At 38.8% G+C, this 23,579-nt stretch overlaps 1 pseudogene; it reads left to right on the top strand.

The window, feature by feature from the left end:
* Positions 1 to 2,653: 2,653 nt before the first annotated feature.
* Positions 2,654 to 4,176, top strand: LOC149205218 (callose synthase 3 pseudogene; annotated as a pseudogene).
* Positions 4,177 to 23,579: the final 19,403 nt, after the last annotated feature.

The raw sequence follows: 23,579 nt of genomic DNA, 5'->3' as shown, positions 1-23,579 counted from the left end.
AACATTGGCTCGAGTGTTTGCAGATGGGAAGACACATTCAGTGTCTCAAAAATGATTGCCATAATGTTTGCGCGGGGGAGTGTCCACTTCTTAGAGAATTGAAGGTTTTAATGGTAAACTCTGTATCCATTCTTGTGTTACACTTGTTTACCAAGGAAGCCTCCAGCATGTCAGGAGCATGGTGTTACCCTATTCTCTTGGGTTATTAAAGAATTAAATTATCCACTGCTGCATACTCGGTGATGGGGGACCAGAACCGAAAGTTTAGGGATATTTTCAGTCAATACAGAACAGATCAAAGCCTTTGGTATTCAAAGCTAGCATGGGACATTAATTGCCCATCTTATGCCATCTCATGCTATCTCAGCTGAACGAAGAGAAAGCCAGGTGTCAAAGCTAGGTGTCAAAGCTGCAAGGAGGAATCTTAATTGTAATAAATGCTATGTCCAGCATGATGTAGAATTAGGATTTTATTTGCTTTAGAATTCCAGTGCTGTAGATTAGTAGCCTGCTGTATTTATTAGTTGGTTTTAAAAAGTTAGTAGGTGTCATCATAGGGAAATGATTGAGCTCTCCTCACGGGGGAGGAGGGAGCTCGAATCAGGTAGAGGAAGCATTCTATATAGAGCTGAAAGATGAATGTAATAGGGGTTGGACATTTTATAAAAACAGAGTTATTTGGGCCAATGTAAAGACTTGTTACAGTAATAGTAAAACATTGGTTGTTTCTTCTCAAGATTCTCAATGGATTATTTTGTTCAAATATGATGGTGGTGTTTTCTCTTATATGTTCTTTTACAGCCTTGTTATAACATAATCACTCAGAATTCATTTCTAATGCTCTGACTTCCTGTATGTTTGGCAAGCTGTGGTTTGTGTGAGATATGTTTGAACATCTAATGCAAAGAGCCTTGACTTCCATGAAATGACTGTGCTTTTGTTTATTAAATGTGTAAGACTCCATAGCCCAATGAAGACCAATTTGATATGTGTTCAACCAGCTTTGTTTTCATGAATTTGTAAAGAGTTAGCCATCTGTTGTTGTGATTGATTTTTATCAAAAGTCTGTGAGAGAGCCCTCTCTGATCAAGGAGGCTAATCCTTGGTCTAAAGTCTGGTTGAAAGAGTTACATGAAATCTTGCTTGGCTGCAGCCTTTAGTACTGATTTTGTGATAACATTTTGGTGCGTCTGCTGGGAGTCTGATGATTATTTATTCCCGAAGTTTGAAGATTGAATTTCTGAAGGTAGTAGGAGTTCAAATGATTTTCGAGGCTGCAAACCTACCTTGGCGACTCCATTGTTGAAGAATTCAAAGTTCATACATTCATGGTGATTCCACTGGAGTTATGAAGGACCCAGAAGCTGCCATTCTTAGTTCAAGGTATGCATGCATAGATTTCTCAGGAATTCATGGTTTCCCAAATCATTTTCCCAAGGATGCATATTTTCTAAGGAATGGTCCAAAATTCAATGGAGAAGATTTGAGTTTAACCTTGAGGCATATAACAGATTTTTGTCATTTTACTGAGCTTCTTAGAGTTAAACATGAGGATGTTTGCATTATGTTATTTTATGATTCACTTCAAGGGAAATGCAAACAATGGATTCAAAGTTTTCCTACCAAATCTATTAAGTCATTTCAACACTTTTGGCTTATGTTTTTGGAGGAATGGATAGATAGGTCAGAGGTGGTGGTAAACTCTCCTTCAGTTGAGGGTTTCAAACAATGGAATGATGATCATAGTGAAGAAGAAACAAATAAATCTTTTTCTTTGTCCTTATCCTCATATCTAAAATCCTTTGACTGCAAGGCAGAGGAAAGGATGAGATTTTTGGATGAATTTGCCAAGGACCTTGAAAAAGAAATTGAAGGTTTAGAAGGACAAATTCAAGCATACAATTTTCATGATCATGATCATTATTCTCAGAAATTTTCTATGGTAGAACGTAAGGAGACAATGCTGGTTCCTTTCTCTTTCACGATTGAGGAACTGAACACTGTGGTTGAAGATCAGTTTGCACAGCTGGAAAGTTACAAGGAAAATCAAGCTGATCATATATTCTGGGATCCTATAGCTGATTACATGGAAGAGTTTTACTCTCCAGTGTTTCAGTTTTCCTATAAAGATCAGAGGCAGTTTCAGTGGCAGCGGTCATCACACTGTCAGATTGGCTCTGAACTCCAATGCGGTCAAAGAAATCAAATATCAGATAAAGCAGAGGATTGGCTACATTGGAAATTTCATATTGATTGAACAGAAAGAAGTTGAAATTGTTAGGGTAGGTAGGTATAGGTAAATGCAAATAAGCTCAAGGTTAACTGAGCATTTCTTTTTTCAGTAGATGTAGCTTTCTTTCTCCTACAGTCATGCTTGTCAAGCGAATTTCTGTTTGTCACAAATGGATAAGGCACTGGAGCTGCATGTTCTTAGTGTACCACAAGGGCACACTATCCCAAGTGGAGCCACTGTTATCACTGAAAATTCTGTTGCCAAATTTGCTTAGATTAGTTTCAGGGAAAAGTGTTTCCTGCAGCGCATCAATCCTGTTTAGCAGTTTCGCAGCGCTACAGGTTTAGGTGGTTTCGTAGCGCGCTACAAAACTGGGGATTTGTCTGAAACCATAACTCACCCATATCACTTTTGTCTCCTATGGGTTCTGTGGGAATGTCTGGCTCGACATGTCACAGTGCAGGTTATTATCATCAATATACAAATAATACTGCTGTGTTTTTCATCTTCAAGGTTTTCTCTATAATCCCACTATATTGGTCAAAGTTCTGGTATCTAGTGGAGGTCAATATCCTAGCATGCCTATTGTACAGAGTTCTGCTTTCTTTCAGAAATCTGCATCAAGTGGGAATCTCACAGGAAATGGCACAAGTATTTAGGACGTAAATCCAGCCTTTGGTTACCCAACATCCAACAGGATCTGCAGCAGCGGAAAATTCTTTATATGGGATTATACCTTCTTATTTGGGGGGAGGCTGCAAACCTACGGTTTATGCCAGAGTGCCTCTGTTATATCTACCATCATATGGCATTTGAGCTGTATGGGATGTTAGCTGGCAAGGTGAGTCCTACAACAGGGGAAAATGTAAAGCCAGCATATGGAGGTGATGAGGAGTCCTTTCTCAGAAAAGTTGTGACCCTCATCTATGAACTCATTGCAATGGAAGCCAAGAGAAGCAAGGATGGCACTGCAAAACATTCTCAATGGAGGAATTATGATGATCTGAATGAATATTTCTGGTCAGTGGATTGTTTTCGGCTAGGATGGCCAATGCGTGCAGATGCAGATTTTGTTTTTATATGCTACCAGGAGATGGCTGTAACTCTAAAGAAAAGCCTTTAACTGATAGAAACAGATGGCTGGGCAAGATGAACTTTGTTGAAATCCGTTCCTTCTGGCACATTCTTAGAAGCTTTGATCGAATGTGGACCTTCCATATTTTGTCTTTACAGGGAATGATAATTCTTTTCTGGAATGGATCGAGCCAGCCAACTGGAATCTTTAATGAAGTTGTTTTTAGAAAAGATCTTGAGTATTGTTATCACCACCGCAATATTAAAGCTTGTTCAAGCTATTCTAGATATAATTCTTAGCTGGAAAGCAAGGAAAGCCATGAAGTCATCAGAAATTCTAAGATATGTTTTGAAAGTTGTCGTTGCTGCTGCAGGGGTAATCATCCTCCCAGTCTGTTATGCTCACGCATGGATAACCCAATTGGTCTTGGTAAAATTTTCAAGAACCGGTTTGGTGACAAGTGGGAAAGCCCTTCATTATACATTTCTGCAATCGTGTTCTAATCTGGTTCCTAATGTACTTGGGGCAATATTGTTTTTATTGCCCATGATAAAGCGATTTATTGAAAGCTCGAAATGGCGCATTGTGAGTATCCTGATGTGGTGGGCACAGCCTTGACTTTATGTTGGTTGGGCAATGCACGAAAGTCAGTTTTCTCTCTTCAAGTACACAATGTTCTGGATCCTACTTCTTGTAACCAAACTGGCATTCAGCTACTACGATGAGATTCATCCATTGATTGGGCCTACAAAGGCTATCGTGACAATGCATATTAGTGCATTCGAATGGCATGAATTTCTCCAAACGCAAAAAACAACATTGGCGTGGTGATTGCCCTCTGGGCTCCAATAGTACTTGTTTATTTCATGGACATACAGATTTGGTATACCATTTACTCCACTATCTTTGGAGGTATCTATGGTGCCTTTCGCCGACTTGGTGAGATACGAACATTGGGGATGCTGAGGTCAAGATTCCGATCTTTGCCTCTAGCTTTCTATGCACATTTAATACCACCTACATAAAAACAAGAGGGTGGAAAGTCGAGTTTCTGCACTGATGATTGAACGACAGCAATGTGCACACATGGCATGCATCAGAGCATGGTAATGAACACATGGCACTGTAAATGGAGGATGACGGTGATATCGACGGATTCAGCATCCAGCCCATCATAATCAATAGGGTTCTTTCTACACCTCATAAATGGCCATCGATTTAGATTCAAAGCCAATTCCGAAAGAGGTACAGGAACATGGTGAATCGTTCTGAAGTTGACAAACATTTATAGCCAGTTTTGGGGAAAGAGCAACACCACAGCTGCTCGTTGGCCATACTGTGAGGGAAATTTCTTTCCAGATAAGATGGAAGAAGAGAACTGGAATTGCAGATAGAATCTCAGAAGTTTCTGCAGTGATCGATATACAAGCAGTTGTCGGGGCCTATTTGGCCTGCCGAGAATTTGATCGCCTTAAATGTATTGTAAGTTTACAAGCCCATGTTCGTGAACGAAAGCAGGCTGCAAGAACTCTGCGTTGTGCGCAAGCAATTGTCAGATTGCAAGCTTTGGTTCGTGCTGGTCGAGTGTGATTGTCAGAAAAAGGATATGCAAACATTTACAGTGGAATTCCTGGTTATTAAGTGCATAGTGTCAGATTGATCTGCATATTGGTGCGTGTATATTATCTTTGGGTCAGCATATACCAGTGATCAAGGGGAAAAATTGAAGAGGTTGATTTTGCCAGAGAAAGCAGATATTCTAATATCAGAGCCCAAGGGAATATTATTACTCAATGAAAGAATGCTAGAAACATATGTGATTGTGAGGGACAAGTTCCTTGGTCCTACTGGAAAAATGTTTCCCACTATATGCAGGATACATATGGCTCCTTTAGTGGGCTATTTCTCCCAGCCTGTTGCAGATGGTCTTGACCCAAGATTGCTTGTGACCCCTGGACAAAGGCAGTCAGCGCAACAAGGAACATCTTTACAAACACACATGAGCAATCACCCAACAAAGTGATGCAAACTGCAGGTGGTACTCTTGATAGTCTTACTTATCGGCTAAATCTTGAAGATTTCTCAGCTAATGCTCAGATGAAAATGCCCATTTAAGCCAAAGGAATATGGTTAGAGTATCTTTGACTACAGAGGATAAACAGAGGTTTTCTGCTGCTTTGGATTGAGTATAGTTTCGAGGAGAATGCAGAATTGCTGGTTGCTTCATGCCAACAGTTTTTCTCAGGGATCCTCCAAGGTCTTTACACCATCCACAGGTTGTGAGTCTATTATGTATTTCAAAAGACAGTCGAAAACCTGCAAGCTCAATTGTTGAGGCATATAAATTAGTTACGAAGCATGTAAAGGTGCAAGTTTTGATATATTTTATGCTCAAGTATGCAATGGTCATATTGTTTTCTGAGTCGAGTGTTGTCACAGCATACTACCAGAAGTTATTGAAGGTGTGAACCTTTTCTTATTATCAAAAGTCATGTCCTCAAAGTTAGCACGAAGGGCCTACAAGGTGGTTTGCTGTCCACAGGAGCTGGAACATTGGCTCGAGTGTTTGCAGATGGGAAGACCACATTCAGTGTCTCAAAAATGACTGCCATAATGTTTGCGCGGGGGAGTGTCGACTTCTTAGAGAATTGAAGGTTTTAATGGTAAACTTTGTATCCATTCTTGTGTTACACTTGTTTACCAAGGAAGCCTCCAGCATGTCAGGAGCATGGTGTTACCCTATTCTCTTGGGTTATTAAAGAATTAAAGTATCCACTGCTGCATACTCGGTGATGGGGGACCAGAACCGAAAGTTTAGGGATATTTTCAGTCAATACAGAACAGATCAAAGCCTTTGGTATTCAAAGCCAGCATGGGACATTAATTGCCCATCTTATGCCATCTCATGCTATCTCAGCTGAACGAAGAGAAAGCCAGGTGTCAAAGCTAGGTGTCAAAGCTGCAAGGAGGAATCTTAATTGTAATAAATGCTATGTCCAGCATGATGTAGAATTAGGATTTTATTTGCTTTAGAATTCCAGTGCTGTAGATTAGTAGCCTGCTGTATTTATTAGTTGGTTTTAAAAAGTTAGTAGGTGTCATCATAGGGAAATGATTGAGCTCTCCTCACGGGGGAGGAGGGAGCTCGAATCAGGTAGAGGAAGCATTCTATATAGAGCTGAAAGATGAATGTAATAGGGGTTGGACATTTTATACAAAAACAGAGTTATTTGGGCCAATGTAAAGACTTGTTACAGTAATAGTAAAACATTGGTTGTTTCTTCTCAAGATTCTCAATGGATTATTTTGTTCAAATATGATGGTGGTGTTTTCTCTTATATGTTCTTTTACAGCCTTGTTATAACATAATCACTCAGAATTCATTTCTAATGCTCTGACTTCCTGTATGTTTGGCAAGTTGTGGTTTGTGTGAGATATGTTTGAACATCTAATGCAAAGAGCCTTGACTTCCATGAAATGACTGTGCTTTTGTTTATTAAATGTGTAAGACTCCATAGCCCAATGAAGACCAATTTGATATGTGTTCAACCAGCTTTGTTTTCATGAATTTGTAAAGAGTTAGCCATCTGTTGTTGTGATTGATTTTTATCAAAAGTCTGTGAGAGAGCCCTCTCTGATCAAGGAGGCTAATCCTTGGTCTAAAGTCTGGTTGAAAGAGTTACATGAAATCTTGCTTGGCTGCAGCCCTTAGTACTGATTTTGTGATAACAGAATCTACAGAGTTTGAAGTTGTCTTCACAAACCTGTTAGTTGCCCCTTCAAACTAATTAATTCTGCCACCTATATCAACTAGCGGTCCCTTGAGTTCTATTTCTATCGTTTTGTGCCTCTCATAATCTTTTGAATGCTTCATTATTGTCACAAAATATTTGGGGTAAAATATATATATTTTGAATAATATTTCCAACTATTTTGATTAAACCTATAAATGATTTTCATAATTAAAATTAACATATTTATTTGAAGGATTTAATAAACCATCTTGTAAATCCATGTGTTGTTTTTAAATCCAGGCCTTTGTTTTCTAATTCCATGTCTTGTTTTCCTTTCCCATGGATTTTAGAAACCATGTCTTATTCTTCTTTGGTTGGTAAAGTAATTTTTATTATGTCATATTCCTCTTTGGTTGGTAAAGTAATGTTTATTTTCCCCTTTTAATTTCACCTATATCTTCATTTCACACATTTAAATCTCTTTTTACTTTTACATGTACCTGTAAATTCATTTTACACTTGTAAATCTTGGTTTAAACTTATATTCCTATCCGTAAAACTCATTTACCTTAGTCTCACTTTTTCTCAACCTCATTTACCTTAGTCTCACTTTTTCTCAACCTCGCATCCGTAAAGATTATTTCATAAATGTATCAAATATTTCCTTTATATCTGTCAAAATTATTTTATAGATCATGAAATATTTCCATTATATCCGTAAAATTTATTTTACAAATGTATGAAATATTTTCTTTATATCCATAAAACTTATTTCATAAATGTATGAAATATCTCCTTTATACTTGTAAAACTTATTTCATAAATGGATGAAATATTTCCTTCGTATCTGTAAAACTTATTTCATAAATGTATGAAATATTTCTTTTATATCCACAAAACTCATTTCATAAATGTATCAAATATTTCTTTTATATCCGTAAAACTTATTTCATAAATGCATGAAATATTTCCATTATATCCGTAATACTTATTTCATAAATGCATGAAATATTTCCTTTATATCCGTAAAACTTATTTCACAAATATATGAAATATTTCCTTTATATTCATAAAACTTATTTCATAAATGTATGAAATATTTCCTTTATACCCTTCTCGCCATACATAGTAATATTCAAATAAATATAATTAATGGTTTTTGGAGGGTGGGTAGGTAATAAATGATTTAGGAAGGTGGGGCCGAAATGAAAGAGGGAATGATAGTTGTAAAAAGCAGTAAATTTGAAACGGCTTTTCAGAAACCCCATTTGGTTAAATGTCATAGGCGCTGGGGGCTCTGAAATATATTAATAACCATTGTTTTAACTTTTCACATATCTCGATGCATGAAAAAATAGCGAGTTTTAATAGTTAAGTTCGGAGTGGGGTCATAAAGTTGATTTGAATTTTTTATTTTGATTTTGGCTTACCAATGAAATTAAATGTCGTTCTAATGTTTTAGAAATTAGGTTGCAAAGGTATTTTTGAATTAATTTTAATAATTCAAATAAATAATTTCACATTTAATAATTCAAATAAATAATTTCACATTTAGGCCTTTTTTTTTCGTTTTGTGGCTTTCAGGAGCATACTTCAACTTGTTTTATCTTTTGATCTTGAAGTATATCATTGGAAATTTGTTTCTGAGTAGTTTACCATGAAAACACTTACAACATGATCTGGCCTAGAATTTACAACCAAAAAGTCCCAAATATTCAGATTTGTGTTGACCATAGAGCTTCATGAACAAAATGGTTCCTTAGACAAACAAACATTTAGGCTATGACACCTAGTGCTTCATAGGCTCAAATTTACCAGCATATTCCCAAAATAAATAAATAGATAATCATCAATTGATCGGTATAAATTATAGGACCCTACCATTGGCTCCAATGGGGATTACAACCTCCTTGTGAGCTGTCAAGAACATTTTAGATCAGTAGCATTTATCCATTGGGAAAGCTTCCCTTATTCCTACAACTGACTTGATTTACGTGTTATTATCCATAAATATGGGAAAAAAATCACGAGAAGCTTAGGGCCTTCTCTATGTTCTTCAAATCAAGATGTGAGCCACCCTCATTCTTGCAGTAGAATAGTAAAATGATATTTAGAATGATTTTAAATGAAACTGATCTATTCTAGAAGAAATTAGTGTTTGAGTAGTCTTTCATTGACAGGCCCACCTAGCAGTCCTTCTCTAGCCAAGTCCTTCAACAAAATTTCATTGTTACTTATGAAAGTCTCAATTTTATATGGCCCTTTCCACAGACTATCGAGTTTACCATGCTTACCTTTGTCTTCATTCCTCGAATCCCATTTTAACATAAGGTCATCTATTTGGAAGTCATCTTCCTCTGTCCTTTTATCATGAATCTTCTTAACTTTATCTTAAATGAGTTGAGTTTTGTTGTAGAGCTCCTCCTCAGATTGCAGCGACTGTATGGTCTGATTTATCCTTCTATATAAATCATTTGTTTCCACTTGTGATTCTGCAATAAATTTAGCACATGGATTCTCAGGGAAGCAGGGAAGATTGAATCTAATCCATATACTAATTGAAATGGAGACATCCCAATAGATTTATTTATTCTAATTCTATAAACCCACATGGCATAAATCAACTTCTTATGCTAGGAAATTTTATTTTTCTACAATAGTTTTTTATGATGTTGACTAGAGTCTTGTTAGAAGACTCAACTAAATCATTCCATTGTGGATAATAGGTAGTAGAGTGTCCCAATTTTATGTGGTATTTGTTGCAAAAATTAAACATTTTCTTTGATTTAAAGGCATAAACATTATCAATAATGATCTTATGGGGACATCCAAACCTAGATAGGATATTTCCTTCCAAAACTTGAATGATCACAATGTCTATTTTCTATCTAGTTGTGATAGCCTCAATCCACTTGGTGAAGTAGTCAGTGGTTGTCAAGATCCATCTATGTTGTTCTGAAGAGCTTCGATAGATTTCGCTAATAAAATCTAGACCCCAATATAGAAAAGGAGCCTCAATTGAAATGGGTTTCATAGTTAGAGGCAAGAGCTTTATCTCACCTTCAAATATTTGGCACTAGTGGCATGTTTTAAACTTCTTATGCACATCTGCAAACGAGGTAGGCCAGTAAAAACTAGCCCTCAGATTTTTTTTTGGTTGTGGTCTTCCAGTACAAATGGAATTCACACTCTCCTTGATGAAACTCTTCCATGGCCCTATCTACTTCATCTTTAAACAAACAATTTAGAAAAATAACTTGAACGTCTTTCCAATATACAATCTAATCTAAAATGGAGAATTTCATAGCTTTCAACTCGAGAAACCTAGCTTTTGTCTTTGTTAAACGAGGATGAGATTGTAAATTTTGTAACAAAAAAATAATATCTGCATACCATGGAGAGGTAACAAAGGCCTCTGGTACTTGTGGAGTCACCAACTCTTCCTGTTCATCAAGTGTTGAAGTAATACAATAAATATCTAGTACATGAAAGTTGGACTCAACCATTATCTTAGCAAATCCCTGGCCTTTTGATGGGCTTGGTAGATCTTATCTCAAAGTCATATTCTAGGACTACAACAATCCATTTGCCTCTTTTTCTATCTGGTTCAGTTTGTGTAAGGATATCCTTTACCACAACACTTGGAACAAATGCAATGATATGGGAATGTAGGATGTAAGGTCTAAAGTATTTTAGTGACTTCAACAAAGAAAAGCCTTGTTTCTCCATGATGTTATAATTTAATGAGGCATCCCTTAAAGATATGCTAAAAGACACTATGGGTTGCTCATGTGCTTCACTGTTTTTCTGGAACAAAATAGCTACAATAGTATGCTCAGATGAAAAATAAAAAATCATAAAATCCTTTGTATAGTCATGGCTTATCATAATAGGAACAGTGGTTAAAGCTAATTTTACTTTACTAAAATATTTCCTAGCTTCAGTATTCCATTTTATTTTAATATATTTATTTATCATGCTTGTAACGACTCTTAATATGTCGGCCAAGTTTGGAATAAATATCCTGAGGAAATTTATCCTACTAATGAAGGATTAAAGTTCTTTCTTGTTTCTAGGAGGGTTAATTTTTAGTATGGCTTCAACTCTACTAGCATATATTCTAATACCTTCTTTTGAAATGCTATGACCTAGAAGTTTTTCTTAAATCCAAAAAGAGTTTTCTTAGGGTTCAAGGAGATACCATACTTTCCACACTTTTCAAAAAAAATTCTTAAATGCAATATGTGTTCTTCATATGTTTTTGACAACATAGTTATATCATTTAGGTAAATCACAATGAATCTATCTATTTCATCAGAAAATTCAATGTCCAATACTCTTTGGAAAGTGGCCCGGATATTCATGAGGCCAAAAAGCATTTTTACATACATTAAAGTCTGCTAAGGTGTAGTAAATGTTGTTTTGTGTTAATCATCGGGATGAACCAGAACGTGGTTCTACCCTAAGAAACCATCCAACAAAGAGAGTCTATTGGAACCAACTAACTTTTGTAGGATATGGTAATTGTCCTTAAGAGATACCTTGCCTCAATTCCTAAAATCTATAGAGAGCCTAATTTCACCTGTTTTCTTTCTCGTAGGTAGATTAGAGACCCATTTCGAAAATCTGAGGGGTACAATGATCTTTGTATCAAACAATTTTTTGACTTCTTTTTCTACCAAAGGTAATAAGACAGGACTCACTCTCCTCGATTTCTGTTTGAAGGGATTTTGATCTTCCCTGATGGGAATGGTGTGTTGTATGATACTAGTATCATATGAATTTAAATCTTCATAGCTCCAAGCAAACACATCAGAAAATTCCTTAAATAGCTCAATGTATTTTTGTTTTTCTTTAGGAGGCAAGGATTTGGAAAGTTTCACAATTTTAGGATTCTCTGCAGTTCCTATGTTATAGTCCTCTACCTCAGTTCCTACTGGTTCTATTTTTTACTTTTTGGCTACATCATTGAAGTAAAAAATTTCTTCCAATGGTACCAATCCTCTTGGAAACACATTGTCTTTTAACTGTAGAACCTCAATTTCTTATTGATTGTCATCAATTTAATTTAACACTATTTCTTTTGTATTTTCATCTACGTCATTATCTATATCAATATTTACACACTCAAATTCATCTTTTAATTGTAAAATGTTCTCAACTTGTTTATCGCTTCCAAAAACTTACCAATATCTTACATTGTCTGGGATATCTAGTATGTGTTTTATCTCAACCTCATATTTTCTATTAGGATGGAATGACACCTTACAATTACTAGCTGAAGTAGCTAAATAAGCTACACAAATATTTTGGCCTCTAAGAATAAGAGACAATTGTGTTGGCATTATGATTCAAGTGTTGTCCTTGATGGAAACTCACTCAGAGGTATGATACAGTTGATGGTATCTCAATCAAAGGACAGATCTTAGTACAACAGGTCAAGAGAGGGATATACGCAGGTTCATCATGACGAAGCTGCGTATACACGCAGGTTAGCGGAACAAAAGGCGCGTATACGTACACACGCGGTTTCACAGAAGTAAAGGCACGTACATGTCGGAAACCATGGTTTTGGTCCGTGGTATTTGATCCATGATATTTTGGTATTGGTCCATGGTATTTGGTTCGAAGTATCGACCCCAGGTATTGGGTCCAAGGTATTGGTTCTACATGGTTTTGGACCATGGTATTGAGAGAGCCTAAAACTATATAAGGAGAAGATCATTAGGCCAAGAGGGGGTGTGCATGATGAATATCTAATGAAGTGTGAGATCTAGATGCTGGTTATGGGTTGGTGATGCCTTGCTTGATCTGAACCGAGGAGGCACTCATGTGAAAGATGATGAATGATGGATCGGGATCTTAAGGCTTGGAATGATTATCATTATATGGTTTTATTATGGATAGACTAGATCTATTGACGCATTTTTATTGTATGAATGTTATGGTCTGGGTATGACTGATGTTTGGAACAACGGCAATGTTATGAGTAAATATTTTCAGATCTGTACGCGGGTTGGCTTTGGTGAAAGCGTGTATATACGCAGGTTTGGTTCATCAAAGTAGTGTATATAGTATGAGATATGATATTTGAGTTTGCAGTTGGATCTGGTATTATTGCAGAGTTCTGTTGTTGATTGTGTTGTTGACAGGGTGATTTAGAGATTGTTGATTGCAGTAATGATTATTTTGTATTTATGGATCCAGTATGAAAATGTATGAAACATGGTCCCTGGATGAGCGTAGGTTGGCGCCTACGTACTCATAAAAATATTGGCCAGTACAAGAGCCAGGAGGTTGTAGCTCCCTTCCAAGAGTAGCTGGAAAACAAGTGAAGGTTGGAGCCTTCAGTAGGTCGGCGCCTACGTACTAGTAAATGGATCGGCTAGTACAAGAGCTAAGAAGGTTGTAGCCTTCTACAAGTAGAAGCCTGTGTACTGGTATAAGAATGCACCAGTAATATTGTAAAATAAGTTTCTTATTAAAGGAAGAAAGAGACGAATTGCAGCAGGTGGTTTTCACCCACATTGGGTTTCCACCTTATATCATGGTGTTCATGTGTGCTTCTTATGTGTGATGATCTATTCTGTTTTACTGCACCTGTTAACTGTTAATATGGTTAATAATGTTCTGATCCATTTACTAAAGATAAGCTAACTGAATCATAAGATTACTATATGTATGCTAGTTGAATTTAACACAATCACGTATATATGTGGATATACTGAACTGAAGATGCGTATATGAATCTGAGTATGAAACTGAAAAAGTATCTGATTTGATAATACTGATTCACCTCCCCCCTCTCAGTATTATTTCCAACAATTGGTATCAGAGTAGGTCCTTTGGTAGAACCTTGATCGCTTGAAGGAGATTCGTAGATCAATGGGAAAGAAAGTGCATCAAAAGAAGAAGACAACTCAAAGGAACAATGACAGCCTGCCGATGACTGGAAGCAAGTATTCAGATCCTGAATCACCTCAGATTGAAGATGGACAAGCAAATGAAGCATCAGATAAAATCATAGATCAAGAAGATCTACCAAGCAAAAGGGAGAGTTCCCTCAAATAAGAAACTATCAACCTAAAAGCTCAGTTGGAATGTGCCTTCAGAGTTCGTCAAATGCTGCAGGTGCTGAATGAAGAATAAGAAAATGAGATTCTCAAACTAAGGCAACAAGTGGAAGAAGGAAGAAAGTCTGAAGAAACTTTGAAGAAGCAATGTCTGGAAAAGGAAGAACAACATCAGGTTGAGGTAAATATCTTGAAAAGTAAATTAGAAGAAAAGGATAAACTATATTTCAAGATAGTACTAATATTTTGGATGATATTCTTAGTAGTCAACGGTCTATTGCTATCAAAACTGGGCTTGGCTTTCATGAATCTATTGAAGGTGAATCTAGTTAACAAAGTAAGATAAGGAACTCTAATGTAAAAACTGAAATCCCCAACAAGGAGATGAGAGGACAATCCCATCAGCAACCAAGGAAAGAAATTCCTCAAAGAAGATCTTTTTATCCTAATTATGAAAGTGATAGACGATTATTTCCTCCGATGAATAATATTGAATGTTATGTATGTCATAATTGTGGACATGTTGCAGCCAGATGCAGAAATAGAATGGGTAAAGACCATCACACAAAAAGATCATCATGTTCCAGGTACTTCAAGGGATATTGTTTTTCTTGCAATATGTTTGGTCACAAAGCTGTTGATTGGTACAGAAGGAATATGAAACATGTAAGATGTTATGCATGTAACAAGCTTGGACACAGAGCAAAGGAATGCAGGAGAAGATTTTGGACACCATACCAAAAGGAGAAAACATAATCACAATTGAAGATATCGAAGAAAAAGGAAGTACAGCCAGAAAGATGTGGCATAGCAGAGTACACAAACATGACAGGCTCGGAGGAAACTGAAAATGTGGAACCTCTCTGTTCTAAATCTCATACGCCTATTTCATGAAGACAATACACGTATATACGTGAGTTAGACGCTGCACAGTCACGTATATGGAGTTCTGAAGAAAAGCAACAGTACAAAAGTCAGATATGGTTCAGTCACTAGTTGATGATGACATGGCACAGGTTCAGGGGGAGCATATACTTCAAATAATGCATTGTTGGCATGATGGTTAGAAGTCTTTGGTGATGATGCTTATGTAGCTAAATGATACATCTTGCTACTTATTGTTGGTCAGTCAAAAGAATGGTATTGCAGGTTCCAGGTTTGAATGCAGATCATACATGTTGTATGATAGTTGTTGGTCTTGATTAGATTGCTGGTCTTTATTTTGTTACCCCACTGTGCATGGGATGGATAATGTAATGGTTCTTGTGGTTGAGTCATGTATACAACAATTGGTATATCCCCACTTGGTTGGGTGGATGAGTTTAAATGATGTATCCCCACTTGGTTGGGAGATTGATGTATGTATAGAGTCATGTTATGCTTTTGCAGACCTTTCATATTCTCAGGGGGAGAATGGATGGATTGGAACATCTTGGCATGTTCAAAAGGGGAGCTCAATTAGAGATTTCAGAAGGTACTCAGGGGGAGTATGGACAGCAGATGGAGATAAAAGAAGAGAATATCTTGGTCTGCTCTTTGCCCTTGATGTCAAAGGGGGAGAGTGACTTGGTGTGGTTGTTGCCATCAAGTCCAAAGGGGGAGATTGTTGGCATTATGATTCAAGTGTTGTCCTTGATGGAAACTCACTCAGAGGTATGATACATTTGATGGTATCTCAATCAAAGGATAGATCTTAGTACAGCAGGTCAACAGAGAGATATACGCAGGTTCATCGTGACAAAGTTGCGTATACACGCGGGTTAGCGGAAAAAAAGGCGCATATACGTACACACGTGGTTTCACAGAAGTAAAGGCGCGTACATTTCAGAAACCATGGTATTTGGTTCAAAGTATCGACCCCAGGTATTGGATCCAAGGTATTGGTTCTACATGGTTTTGGACCATGGTATTGAGAGAAGACTAAAGCTATATAAGGAGAAGATCATTAGGCCAAGAGGGGGTGTGCATATGATGAATATCTGAGGAAGTGTGAGATCCAGATGTTGGTTATGGATTGGAGATGCCTTGCTTGATCTGAACCAAGGAGGCACTCATGTGAAGGATGATGAATGATGGATCGGGATCTCAAGGCTTGGAATGATTATCATTATATGGTTTGATTATGGATAGACTAGATCTATTGACGCATGTTTATTGTATGAATGTTATGATCTGGGTATGACTGATGTTTGGAACAGTGGCAATGTTATGAGTAAATATTTGCAGATCTGTACGCGGGTTGGCTTTGGTGAAAGTGCGTATATACGCAGGTTTGGTTCGTCAAAGTAGCGTATGCAGTATGAGATATGATATTTGAGGTTGCAGTTGGATCTGGTATTATTGCAGAGTTCTGTTGTTGGCTGTGTTGTTGACAAGGTGATTTAGAGATTGTTGATTGCAGTGTTGTGGGGAAAAATGCCTATGCAGGACGATCCTATCCACCTAAGGTGTGACAGTGCCTTAGCAGCAAACAGAGACAGCAATTCTAGTATTCTTCCTTTATGAATTAAGAATGAAGAGAGATAGATGGACTAACCGGTGTCTTCCGTTTGTCCCTCGATCCGGTCTCTCTTCTCTTTGAGGGTTCCCAGCTACTTGCCTTCTTGCTCGCCCAGCTTCAAGAGGTTTCTGCAAGATCACAAGAAGAGAACACTACATAAGACATGGATTCATATTCATAACTAGTTCAGGATTAGAAATAAACTAAACATACTAATGCAATCATACATCAAAGATACATCAGTATATAGGAGAAACCAAGATAGCTTTATTGATGAATAACAAGGTTCAGGAAGAGATACAACCTACAGGGCTCCAATCCAGCATCTCCTTCCCAGCAAATGGAATTCATATCTTCACCCCCTTCAAAGCATTAAGCACCCAATGATTCCAATCTCAAACCAACAACAATTCTTTGCAATAACAAAATTCCCGCCTCTAGATCTCATGGAGGAGAGATCCATATATAGATGTTTGGAGAGAGGATGAGTCAGCTTGAGATCTGACTAGTGTCCTCTCCCTCTGTCAGTTCTTGATTCCAATTGGAGATTGGGAACCTCTTACTCATCACCAGTCGAATTCACTGAGGCAAGTGTCATAGAGGAATATTCTGGAAGCTTCCTGGGTCTTGACACCTCTTGGAATGAACTTGCCATTTGGCAATTCTCGCTCAACGCACCCTGGTAGTGCTTCTACCTGCGTTGCAGTGCAGGTAGCCAGTGTTGGCTTTGACATTCAGCACATACAGCTAGTGGAGCCATTGAATTGATCCTGAATTGACTTGTTTTTGAGCAGTTTCTGGTGGAGAACTTTTGTGAATTGCTGTGGTTTGTTAGCCTTGTTCCTCTGGGGGTAGGAACAACATGTTTAGGGACTTTGGATCCCTTAGATTATGGACATTGCATGCTCAATGCTGTAAGGCACAAAAATGTCTATAACAGTTGCCCCCTAAAGTATGAGGCCGTTTATCGGGTGAAATGCTTTATCAGGAGGATCCGAAGTTCATCCAATGCTGGGAGGAGACCTGTAATAAGATACAATACAATACATTATTTTTCATACTGCTTTCATGATCTAGCTGAGGCGGGCATTCCCATGCTCAGCTTTATAAATTCATTTTCCCGTACATAGAACAGACAATCGTCTGGTGGTAGACTGATAATTTTGATGAAATTATCATCCTTTGGGTAGGATGATTATCTGCTGCAATGATGTACATGTCAATGTCTTTATCTTTTCTGAATATATATCGCAGCCCGGATGGATGAAACTAGATCCGGGGTCTTCAAACTCGTTTGATCTTCACTCTAAGTACAACTCGATCCATGTGAGAATTGTTCTGAAGTCGAACATGGAAAGACATCGGTAATCGCTTGATTACCGGTCAATGAGGTAAACCGTTAACAAGCGCGAGAGGAATCACCGATAATGATAATGACCCTCAAGGTACTACAGTACAATTCACGTGGTGTGAATAAAGGACTTGGCGTCGAACACCATGCAAAATCTTTCGGTCGAAGGTCATTGATGTATACCTGTCGCCGGAAGTGAGAAACTTGCCATTGAGGCATGAAAGCTTCAAAGTACTGAAGGGGTAGTTCCTAGATCAACTTCTTGGATAATGAGCTGATGTCGACAAGAAGCGATCCGTCAAAGGAGGGCCTTAATGAATCCCACATCAATGACACGGAATGGAGCTAATGATTTTGATGGAGGTGAAAACGATCTGTGACATATGATTCAGGGTGGCGGTCATGAAAGGATGAAGGATAATGTACGACAGTGGATGGGACATGGTTGACTTTTTTCTGAACGACTTCTCTTGAACATGTGGCGACACTGATGCGATGGATCGGTAGCATTACCCCAAATATGGATGGTATGGCGAGACCATGGTGATGTGACCGGTGAATGAAACAACCCAACCCGATTGTGGTACGGAGGAAAAGTGTCATGTTCAAGAGCGACTTGCTACCATCAAAGTTTTCTTGAGTTTCTCCCAATTTTTCCCCAGTCATTGCTGACCAGTACCTCTTTATTTTTGTCAAGCTTGAGGAGGATAACATATGCTTGTTCTATAACTTGCCCTTCGGGCAAGCCCATCGCTATGTTTTAACGAGCCTAGCGATAGTGAAACTCGTTCTCGTCTAAAGACAAGTTTGTCGCTATTTAACGATTTTAACGAGTCTAACGACAAAGATAACTCGGTTCTTTTCATTTTTAGAGAGTCTGAAAAGATACATAAAGTTAACTCCAAAAGTCCTTTTTCGTCATCTAATCCCTTAAGTCCGAAAAAGTATAAAACAATACAGAAGGGATGAGTTTTCGATAGTTTTAACGAGCTGAATAAAACAAGCGCTCGATCTTTTTGTGCAATAATCCCTCAGGTCCAAAAAGATTAAAATCTAGAGGAGGGATAGCACTTCCTGTCCCTTTAACGAGCTGGAAGGCCAAGGACTCGGCAATCTTTTCATATTTTACGAGTCAGATGAAAAGAGCTTAAAGAAGACTCGTCTTTTGAGGAACGAGTGATAAAACGGGTTAGCAGCTGATTCCAGGTACAGGTTGGAATTTTCCAATCACGGCAGTGTCACAAGGATGGCTAGTGAAATCACTCTTCGCAGCTGTTCCTCAAAATGGGTAAACAAACATATGGAGGTGAACGATCGGCCAATGGAAAAGTGGAGGTGACGGTGCAAACACGACCAAGGCTTTAACGGCTGATGTCGCTACATTCACGGCGGTTATTTACCGGAATAGTTCATTTTTTAACGAGCTTAAACGCGGGTGGAAACACTTGCTCGATCTTATGTTTATTTTTTAACGAGCATGAACTATGCGCTAAAACTGCTCGGATCTTGTGTTTATTTTTTAACGAGCATGAACTATGTGCTAAAACTGCTCGATTATCCCAATCATATGATAAGAGTGTCTCATCAAGATTCTATTTTTTATGGAGCTTCATCTCACTAAGCTTTGCTCCGCATCCTTTCGTTATGCAAGTTCGGAAACGACTAATCCTACGAGTTTAAAGGGTTAGACCTACAGGTTTAAAGGGAGGACCTAAAAATTTAAAAAATAAATAGCCGCCCCTTGCTTGCACTCCAAAAGGTTTGCATGCCCCCAGGTATAAAATAGAGTTTCAAGGTTACCTCTACTTCTCCTCCACAAAAACAATTGTTTTACCGAGAGAGGCCTACCTCTTTCAGCTTACCCAAAGATTGTTCTGTTAATCTTTCAAATGAAACACTTCTTCGGCGATGTCTACCGAAATATACAACGGTGAGCGACGATGCCCGCCAACTCACATAACTTTGACAAAAGAATCTTATTCTAGAATAACCCCTCTTCCTAGACGGATGGGGTACAGACTAGTCATATTCTCCCGCGGAAACCTACCCTATACCCAAGGTTTTCCTGTCGAAGCAGACCAGGACGCATGCCCCCTGGGTTCCAGTCATATCCTCCTGGATTAATCGCGCTCATCAGGAGGATGGACCGTGGGTTGAGACACTTCTTGCGTGAAGAGACCATTTAGGGATGGTACATGACTATTTGCGATGCGTGATCTGGGAAATGAAAGTTGGTCCATGAGCTTGACCACTCTTCCTTCATGCGGAAAACACATTACTCTAAAGAGTGAGGAGACGATGGCTCCCATGCAATATATATAGTCTCGTCCAAGGAGTAGGTTATAATCCAAGGGTCCTTGAACGACCATCACGTTCATTTGAACGGTCTTCCCTTTCAATGTTATGGGCACATTGGGGAGGATCCCTAAAGGTCGACTGGTTCCTTTATCAAAGCCTGATAGATTTCTCATTTCAGGCAAAAGCGCTGGTGAACCAAGCGCTTTCCAAGCAATAGAGGAAAGGATACTCACAGATGCCCCCTCATCAATGATAGTGCCAGCCATTACCATTCTGTATATTTGAATGATAATTCTGAATGGTATGCTTGCTGGCAAATGGGGTCTGCCTAGTTGGTTCCATTCGAAGGACACAACCAGGTTGCTTGGTGGTGGGACCAAATAGACGGCCGGGTATGACTCTGATGAAGTTCCTTCCTGCGATAAAGGAATGGGCAAATTGCCCCCTTGTTCGTCGGAGTCTGTGTTGATGAAGAGAATTTGGACGGTGTCGTCTTTATTCTCCTCTGTGATGGTATCATTCAAAGATAGAGCCTCTGAAGGCAAAACCAGGTCAACTTCTGTTTCAAACTTTTGACTTTCGTCAGGTATGGAATCAGACAGTTCATCTTCAATGATAGGTGCTTCGGCTAACCACCTGAGCGGGCCAGCCGGGTTCTCAACTGGTGAAGGACTTGGCAGGAGTTTTTGATATCCAGGAGGAAGTTGCGCTCGTAAAATCAGGCGATCTTCCAAAACTCTTTTCGCCTCGTCTAAGAAGGGACAACGGTGGATGGCATGATCACCTTCACACAGTTTGCAGGGAAATCTAGCTTTCCCTCTCTGTCCTGTGACTTCACTTTCACTAGTTGACGGTGAGCTGTCAACATGGCTATCAGATGTTGACGCCACCGAATTGTGCAAACGGGGAGACCAGTCCCTTAGTATCCGAGGGATACAGGGACAATCTCTATGGAATTGGTCTCCCTTGCATATGACACATGGCGATTTAGGCCTAGTTAGTGTTGTGTGTGGATTTTTGTCAGACGACATTTGTTTGCCCCCAGTCGCTTTTGGCTCTTTCTTCTTCTTTTCCTTCTTCTCCTTAGGAACTTGGTTTTTTGTTTTACGAGTTCCGTCAAGAGAAGAGGAAGGAGGAGAGGAAGAATTAGATGAAGTAGAAGGCTGGTGGGCAATTCTGGTCTGGTCTAACTGTTGACTCGACTGTTCAGGAATAGTGGTGTTCTGAACGACATTGGTTGAAAAGAGCTAGACCGGCAAGCCAATTGTCAGTCCTGGAAGCGACAATGTGGCCATGTGGGGCGCACCAACATCTCCCCAAGAGGAGAAGGGACTAGGATTTCCACCAAGGGGAATTCCTTGGTTGGTGTGCTCCATTTTCTCAACCTAAAGATCAACGCAGGAATTAAAGGGTGATTGTTCTGTTTAAAATAAATTTTAACGATGCTTTAGACACAACTTGCTTTTTCAATTTTAAGGAGTCGAGAAAAATCTAAAGATGACTCTAGTCTCCTTCGATGTTTTAACGAGCCCGAAGTGACAAATGCTCCGATGGACTTTTTCCGTTATAGAGTCTGAAAAAGGCCAAAAGGAACTGCTCTAGAGTTCTAGGTAGAGGGTTTGCCAAAATTTTCGCAAAACCACAGAATACTTTTTAGGGTACGGGCGGTCGATCTTCCTGAATGCTGTGTTCAGTGCATTGCGATCAGTAGGGCGGTCGACACGGCTTCCTAAGGATAAAGGTTTTATGCCTATAGGGGTCTCCCAATATATACGCGATGGTACGTGGGAGCACAATCCGTACTGGCGCTATCGTCCCTCAGGAGGAATCACCCACCATCAACGAGATCGACAGTCACCAGGCTTTACGACGCCGGAACACGTCTCTAGCCTAGACCTCTATGTTGTGCGTTATGTTGCAAAGCGTTGTTAAGTTCATTCAATTTATTTTAGGTTGATCTTTTTAGAATTTTGCCTTTTGAGGTTCACCACGAGATGTATGATACAAATTCCTAAATGCAGTCTAAATATGATAAGCAAGCTTTTTATCTTTTCAACTTATGAAAATCCTAGCTACTAAGGGAAAAGAAAGACACCATCTTTTCTCAAAGAGCAATCAGCACACTCTAATGCACTTTTCCTAAATCAAACATGCAAACTATCAAGATGCAAATGCACAATGCAGGTGTTTGTTTTCCGCTTTCTTAGTATTGATGCCTACAAAGAAAGCTTTTTGCACAACTTTGAATTTGCTTTTAAATGACAAATACAAACAAGTTTACTTTTTCGAAATCAGAAAGGGTAGAAGAGATTACAACACTTAACGATTTCTGAAATGAACACTTGTTTCGACACTTAAAAGAGACAAACTCAAACCAAAAGCAAAAGTAAATGTATAATCAACTGTAAACAGCCAATGAACTCTCTGAATCAAGGGCTACAGGATGACTATTTCACTCTTGCAAAGGAAGACTGTAAATGACGCCACAAACACATAAAAACACTCACAGTCTTTTTGTACAAAAGGAGGCAGAATTTAAGCAGAGAAAAGGAGTTATCAGACTGGTACCTATGCTGGTTACAGGCTGCAAAAATCAGAGATCAAAACAAGGAAAAACAGAGCAGAGAACCCCAGCTGCACAAGGCCTAACTGGATCAGCGCAACCTCAACACAGGGGTTTTGACATTCAGCGCAGGTAGCCTTCACGGGACCTGCGTTGAAATGCAAAACCTCTTCACAGGGGTCGCGCTGAAGGAGAAACGAGAGTTTCTCACTGGGTTCTGGGTCACATATTGCTGATTAATCTATAGTTTCAGGCCAAATAAAAGCAACAAGCAAGGTACAATCAAAGGGATGCTTTGAGGGGGTACTAAGATCTATCACAAAGGATCATCAAATCATTTGTGAATCCATTGTTCAGATCATAGACAAATCCAGTGATTGGATCAAAGCAGCAACTGTCTACTTTGCATCTGAGAATAGCAGATGCAGTTCGATTGTTGCTGTCGAGTCTATGAAACAAACAATGATGGAAACACAAATAAAATGACTAAACAGATCTCCCCAACGGAGTCGCCAATTTTTTGTGGGGAAAAATGCCTATGCAGGACGATCCTATCCACCTAAGGTGTGACAGTGCCTTAGCAACAAAAAGAGACAGCAATTCTAGTATTCTTCCTTTATGAATTAAGAATGAAGAGAGATAGATGGACTAACCGGTGTCTTCCGTTTGTCTCTCGATCCGGTCTCTCTTCTCTTTGAGGGTTCCCAGCTACTTGCCTTCTCGCTCGCCCAGCTTCAAGAGGTTTCTGCAAG

Source organism: Pinus tabuliformis, chromosome 1_2 (assembly GCF_031772625.1).
Source record: "Pinus tabuliformis cultivar Carrire ecotype Pingquan chromosome 1_2, CPIR1, whole genome shotgun sequence".
Taxonomy (NCBI): Eukaryota; Viridiplantae; Streptophyta; class Pinopsida; order Pinales; family Pinaceae; genus Pinus; species Pinus tabuliformis.
The sequence above is the reverse complement of the archived record's forward strand: the minus strand, read 5'-3'. Positions and strand labels throughout refer to the sequence as shown.